Here is a 7,483-nt window from a genome sequence, read left to right on the forward strand (position 1 = left end):
CGCTAGTATAGAAGCGACGCCTACGCAAATATCGCTCGCACTAGGCAGGATGTATGGAGACGAAATCACTCTTGTAATGTTCAGTAATTTACGGCGCATCAGAGCAACATCGAAAAAGCTGAGAAGCGTTTGATTTCAAGTTCGAACTGCGTGATAACAACAGGTAAAATACTGATTCATGGTGGAAACTGGACGAAGACAAAGAACACAACGACAGGACGCTCGCCATCTTCCAACTGATTTTATTCAGAAGGAGAACATTGTTTTTTTATATCTACCGCTGACACGTGATCACAATGAGCATGCTACAACATAATAACCAATACAAGAACAAATGGTCACTGATCATATATGCAAACAAATTTAGACAAATGGCGCGCGCAGAGAGTCGCCCTGGAAAAAGGTCACGTGGTCACAGAGACGCGCTCTTGCCACTCGTCATCGTTTTCCACAGCTGGCTCTGATGCCGCTCACCACGTCAGCGTTCCCATTCACTCTAAAAACAGTTGCACCCTTTGCGGTGTATATTTGCCATACAACAATAATCGTCGTATGTCTTGTGCGCTTTGCTTTCTTTAACACTGCGAGCTCGGTACTTGCAAGTCACGAACGGCATGAGCGTTATCGGCATGACAGAGCATTCTCAACAGGAAAGTAGCGAGCGCAGCGTTTTCAAGAAAGGAAACGCAAGCAAGACAGATGACGATTATAGTTGCGTGGCAAATATACACCCCAAACGGTGTAACTGTTTTAGAGTGTAATGCCCCTACCTCTGCGAGGGCGCTGGCGGCGCTGGCGCACCGCCAGTCGGTGCGGTGATTTCGGCGAGTTCTGTCCTGCGTTTCGATGGACGAACCTTCGACTGCGACTTCTCCGTCAGTATCTGCGCCCGGCTCCTTTGAACGTCCATGCAAGTACGAGAACGAGGCTGAGGCACGCGATGCGATAAATGATACGAGGCAACGTGAAAACGAAACCATAACGTTTCCTAAAACGAGTCGTCATGGGGAAGTCGTAGCAATGCTTTCGCATTCATCCACGTAGGGATATATCCTAAGTGTCCTCGACTTTTTAGCGGCGCCGCGTCAAAGCCTGCGTGTGGCGCTTCTGTTTCACGTGGATACGCCTTCGCAGCAGTTTGTCTGAGCATACATGAAGCGGGTTTGATTCCGCCGAGGCACTGGAGAAATCTTAAATGATTTCTTGCCATTCAAAAGCGGAACATACGAAGTGACACATAGCCAGTGACCCAAGGGGCACGTACCCGGTAACACAAGTTGGCGTGAAACGGGTAACTGGTGAGCGGCAGAACGCACCGACGGTGGCTTAGCGGCTCTAGTGTTGCGCTACTAAGCTCGAGGTCACGGGATCAAATCCGGGCCGCAGCGGCCGCATTTCGATGGGGGCGAAACGCGAAACGCATGGCTGAATAAAACAATGTACACCAGTATTTCCGTCGCGCACAGAAATCGAATACACGAGGCTCGGTGACAACATATAGAACCGTCTATAACATTCGAGAAACGCCTGGTACAGAAAGGTGCGTCTTACGCTGGGCCTTTAACATGTCTTGCGCATAACCTTTAACATTCTTAGCAGGTGAAATGCTTTCACCGGATAAAAATAAGGAATTATGCGATTCAACTGTATTACTAGGGAGCCAATACATGCATGCATAGGCTCCCTAATATTTTTACAGAATTCGGTGAAAGTCCGTGTTATTACGTTTTCGTTGCAGCAAGCAGCTCCCTATGCTGACCGTGCTGATAGCTGTTCTGCGTCGAAATATATAGTTTCCGGTATATTTGCCTTGCCTATGGAGCTGTTTTTTTAAAGGTTATGATGTAATTTTAAAAATCGTCTTTCTTAAAATTTTTGACCTATGTTGCTTGCGATGCAAATTATATATGGAAACTAAGTTTGGAGACTAGCCAGAGCAAGTGCTGGAGCTTTCCAAGATATCATATGTTAGCAGTCGGTGCAATATTTGGCTCCATTGAGAATGTTGCACTCTATTGTTCGGGTCTCCGTTGCAGTATCATACATTTTGAATGCACAGTGTTTCAGAAATTCATATGATGCGTTCCATACATTGCAGTCAACGCTGTGGAGGCTTTTTAAAATCGCTTCGCATCTGCACTTGTATATAGTTCGATATGTTGCAGGTTATTTATTGGCATGTACCTTACAGTCCTCCGAGAAGGCGTTGTGTAAGGGGCGAAATACGGTAACATGTTAGTATGGAATCGGCAAGAAAGAAACATCAGTATAATGAAAGGAATATTCACGCAACCTGGAAAATTAATACGACATTAGCAAATGCAATATGCAGGGCAATAACAATAAACGGTAAACATACTACCACATTAACATTATAAACGTTCTTGCATGCATACAGTAGTAAGTATAGTAAAACATTAGGATCACTGAAATTTTTTTATTAACTTGTAGAAAAATGCAGGAAATAAATTAAAAGAAGGCAAGACCTGTTATAGGCGGTTGAAACGGCATATTGATCGATTAAAAGATTGCGAAATGCACTGTGTTTAAAGAAATTGTGGGGCTTTACGTGCCAAAACCACTTTCTTATTATGAGGCATACCGTTGTGGAGGACTCCGGAGATTTCGACCACCTGGGGTTCTTTAACGTGCACCTAAATCTAAGTACACGGGCGTTTTCGCATTTCGCCCCCATCTAAATGTGACATGGATTAGATCCCGCGACCTCGTGCTCAGCAGCCCAACACCATAGCCACTGAGCAATCACGGCGAGTCACTGTGTTTAGATTGGCAAGTAATGTTACCTGGTAGAGCGTTCCATAAACGGACCGCACGGGGCAAAGCTGAAAAAATTAAAAGCGTGCGTGTTGCCATTAATTCGGGTGTAGCTGAACTGATTGTTCAGTCTTTGTGACGTCGAGGACGCTTTCTTCTGGTTTGATAAGGTTAGGCCAACTGTGTGAATGAATCTATGAAATATTAGCATGGCGCTTTTTGGCCACACCTGGCCCTTGCGCCATTAAACATCAAATATTCATTCATTCAATCTATGAAATAATAATAGAAGGGTAATGTCACGGCGAGTAGTTAATGGTTGCAACGAAAGATCGACTTTTATTTGGGTTACACTTGACTGGTTACTATATTTTGTTTAAATGGAACGGCTCGCTCTATTCTGGATGCTCTCCAGGAGTTCGATTAGGTATTTTTGATGGGGAGACCATATAGAAGGGGTGTACTGAATTTGTGGCCGTATAATAGTTATGTAAGGTAGTTTTCTTAGTGCCGAAGGCGCAGTTCTTAAGTTGCGGCGCAGAAATCCTAATGATCTGGAGGCGTTAGCTGAAATGGAGATGATGTGATTAGTCCATGAAAGATTGCGCGTAAGGAGCACTCCTAAGTATTTATATTCTGTGGTGTGGTCAACTATGTTAGAATCCAAATGATAAGAAAAGTGAGAGTTAACAGTTTTTCGAGAAAAGGAAGCTACTTTGTACTTCGACACGTTTAGGGACATCAGCCACGTAGCACACCAATCACTGATATGTGCAAGATCATTTTGGAGTGCCGCGTGGTCAGCGGAACAGTTAATCGAACGGTATACAATGCAGTCGTCAGCAAATAATCGTACAGAAGAGGATATATTGTTCGGTAAGTAGTTATTTTAAATTAAAAAGACAAGAGGTCCGAGTACACTGTCTTGAGGTACACCGGAGTTGACGTGAGACAGGACAGAGGAAAAGTTAGCAACAACAGTGAACTGTTCGTGATTAGAAAGAAAATTACAAATCTATGATAAGGTTAGTTATTCAAGTTTAATTGCAGAGAGCTTTGATATCAGTCGACTGTGGGCTACACGATCGAATGCTTTCGAGAAGTCCAAAAAGATGCAGTCAATTTTTTTATTACTGTTCATATCAAAGTGTAAGTCTGACATGAATTCTAGTAGTTGGGTTTCGCAAGAAAATCCTTTTCTGAAACCATGCTGTTTCGGGTAAAAAAAGTTATTATATTCAAGATGAGAATATATATGGGTGCGATAATGTGTTCTAACATTTTGCAGCAAATGCACGTTAGTGATACAGGACGGTAATTTTCACTAGAACTCCTGTTACCTTTCTTAAAGACAGGCACTACTTTCGCTATCTTCCAGTCTTTAGGAAGCATACTAGTTGTAAGAGATTGGTTAAATAGGCGTAGCAGAATATTGGGCTCGATAGTTGTATTGTGTTCTTTTACCATGTATGGCAGAGGTTGAAGACATTTTAAGGTTATCTATAAGATCGACTACGTTTTTTAAAGTGATAATGATGGGAGCCATATACTGGAAATCAAAATCGGGTACAAAATGTAGGTTAGAACTATCTTCTCTTGTAAAGATGGATGTGAAAAATTAGTTGAATGCTGTTGGGCACTGACTGTCAGGAATAGGTGAGTTGTTTTTATCCTCCAGTGAAATATTACTACACTTATTACTAGGGCTAACTATGTTCCAGAATTTTCTTGGATTGCTTTTAAGAATTCCTGGTAGGTCTTTTGAGAAATATTTATCCTTCGCGACCAATAAAGCTGTGCAATACTTTTAGCTAGCTTTTGTATTTGTCCCAAGCCAATGGTGTCTGTACGCGCTTCGCGTTTTCATATAGGCGTTCTTGTTTCTCATTCTGTGAAGAGTTTTAGTAAACCGTGGGTTGGAATTATCGTTAGTTATAGTAACAAGAGGAATGTGCTTTTCATTTAATGCAGACAACTTATCTCTGAATAGAACTCAATTTTCGTTGACAGACCTGCTGTAAAAGGATGGCTCCAATACATCAATAAAACAGTTGTCTAGTTCTAAGTTGATGGTACTATAATTACCTTTATTGTAGTATATAATTTGCTTCGTTGTGAAACCGGTGGACGCGCACGGAATACCGATGGTCACTTGGAGTAGCTGGTGATCACTGAATCCATCTAAGTTATATGTGTGACAGCTTCTGGAGCTGTTGTTAAAATGAGATCTAGAAGATTGGAATTATGAGACGGTTGATTAACTACTTGAAATAGGTTCTCACTACGGCGTGCCTCATAATCAGATCATGGTTTTGGGCACGTGAAACTCCATAATTTCTTTATTTATTTATAATTCCTGCTAGTTTCCTGTTCTCGCAACTTGTGCCTTATTATACCGCATCAATATCCCGTAAGCGCAGAGGCATTTGACCCTGTACCAGTCATCACTTATTGCATTTGCTGTCAAGCAAAGAGCTCAGGAATGTGGTTGAACCTGCAAAAGAGTGCACCCTCGCTGTTCACAAACCAGTGCCCCTCGCTACTGAGAGGCTGGCTTTTCTGTGATGCTTAGGTGTCCAGTAGCTAAGCGTGTTTTACAGGCGAAATATGCCAGCAGCATGAAATTATCGCAAAAATCAGCACAAAATCAGACACACATTCTTAGATTAGATAGAAAGAAATGCTAAGAACCATGTTTGGTCCAGCGCGGCCAACAATATATTCCACTTGTTTCGAATATTCGTGTCCAATCGAATATTTCAAAATTTCCGAACACAGTTTCCGAAGGGAATACGAATATTAAAAATATACTGTTCGATAATATTGGAAAATTTCAAAAATTCGCACAGCCCTAGCTAGGACTCATTTTTGTTATGCTAAAAATACTTAACATAAGTTGAACCTCGAAATAACAAAGTTGTACTTGCAGCGAAAAAACTTCATTAACTCGTGAATTTCGTTAATTCGAGGTTCTAAATTTTCAACGTAAAAAACAACTTCAAAAATTTCCAGAGCATTCTTGAGGGATAACATCTTCTTAGTAAGCATTTATAAACAAATCGCAAGAAGGTCGCCTCATAATAGCGCAGTTATGAGCGCCTGCGCGTGCGGTGCATGCAGATCGCACCGAGAGCGATGCATCGACGTGGATCACGGCGTCCGATATGTGCGTGTTTTGCGTTGCGCGGCGCCGTAAATTTTCGACGCCATAGCTGACCACGCTTAGTGCCTGCAGCAGGCGCCCACAGCTGAAAACAAAAGTGTAAAAAGATACGGATGTTGATCCAGAGCGGGGAAAAAAAGAGAAAGAAAAGTCAGTTTCGCCAGAGAGGTGGAGCATTGACGGCGATAGGAGAGCGACTACACAAAGTAAGGTTCGTACTTTTATTCGTGTCACGCGCGCTCAGGCAAACGTTAACAGATCTCAGTCGATGACCAGAACTCGAAGTCACAACGCGAGCGAGCGCTTTGTACCGTGTCTCGGAAACTTGAGATGACACGATCGCCCACACTAGACGCGTGCTAACAACGAAACGCGCCTGAAGTCACCATCTATTTTGGCTTGCCGAGGAGTGATTTCCTCCAATATCACACGTCGCGTAGCCCGCGCACAGACGCGCACGAGCAGAAGGCAAATAAGCGCGCGCTCCTGCCCCCCCCCCCCGCCCACTCCCCCCAACGCGTGCTTGATCACGTTACCGCCCTTTCACTCCTTCCCCATTCTCCTTACGCAGAATTAAAGGGACACTAAAGCGAAACAATAAATCAGTTTAAACTAATGAAGCATTCTTTGAGAACCCTGCAAGCAGCCATGTCAAAAAAAAAATATTGTTTGATTTTCAGACGAGAAAATGAAGGTCCACGTATCAGTATTTGAATTTCGCGCCAAAATCCCAGCGCCGGTACGTCAGTGTGACGTCAGGGATTCCAAAGTATGTTTTCGCATTTGGGCCGCGTTGGCTGAATAAAGGTTCCCGAAACTTGGCAAGTTTAATTTTTGGTTCCTTTAGAACACAATATAGTCAATCTGCACCGCTATATATAATTAGTAGGCCCTAGAAGATGCCATCAAAATCCATGACGTCACAGCCACCAGGTGCGGGAACTTAAGTAGGCGTCGCCACCCGTATTTCGTTCTTGCGCTTTTTCTGGCTTACTAAACGTCTTTGGTTGTAAGAGTGGTGTTTTTGGTGTTGTAGAACGGTAATTTACTGATGCAGAATAAATTATTTTTCACTTTAGTGTCCCTTAAAGCAATCGTCAGCTCTCGTGTTTCTCCGAGCTGTTTTACCAACACGACAAATGCTGCAGTGGTGTTTCCGTAGCCTGGTGTTTCTTGCCCAGCGCTTCCCGGCGCGCCTGCTTTGACAGCGGCTTTGCCGCTCAATCTTTTCACACAGAATGAGGCTTGAAATAATTTTTGCCTCGGCCGACATAGTTTTTTGCTGGACTTGTTGCCCTTAAAGGGTCCAAGTATATGATTGAAATGGCCGAAAACTTCGTTAAATCGAATCTGTGTCACGAAGTTACTTCGTTAAATCGCGAAAAATAAATACATGGCTTTTAGTGCAACTAAGCTCGGGGAATGAAATTGTTCCTCAGATCGCGAATTTCGTTAAAATTCGTTATATCGAGGTTTGACTCTATTGTGGAAGAACCTGCAACGCACGTAAGACATTCTGTGATGTTCATTCCGTATATCTTTTTT

The sequence above is a fragment of the Dermacentor andersoni genome, chromosome 3 (genome assembly GCF_023375885.2).
Source record: "Dermacentor andersoni chromosome 3, qqDerAnde1_hic_scaffold, whole genome shotgun sequence".
In the NCBI taxonomy this organism is placed as follows: domain Eukaryota; kingdom Metazoa; phylum Arthropoda; class Arachnida; order Ixodida; family Ixodidae; genus Dermacentor; species Dermacentor andersoni.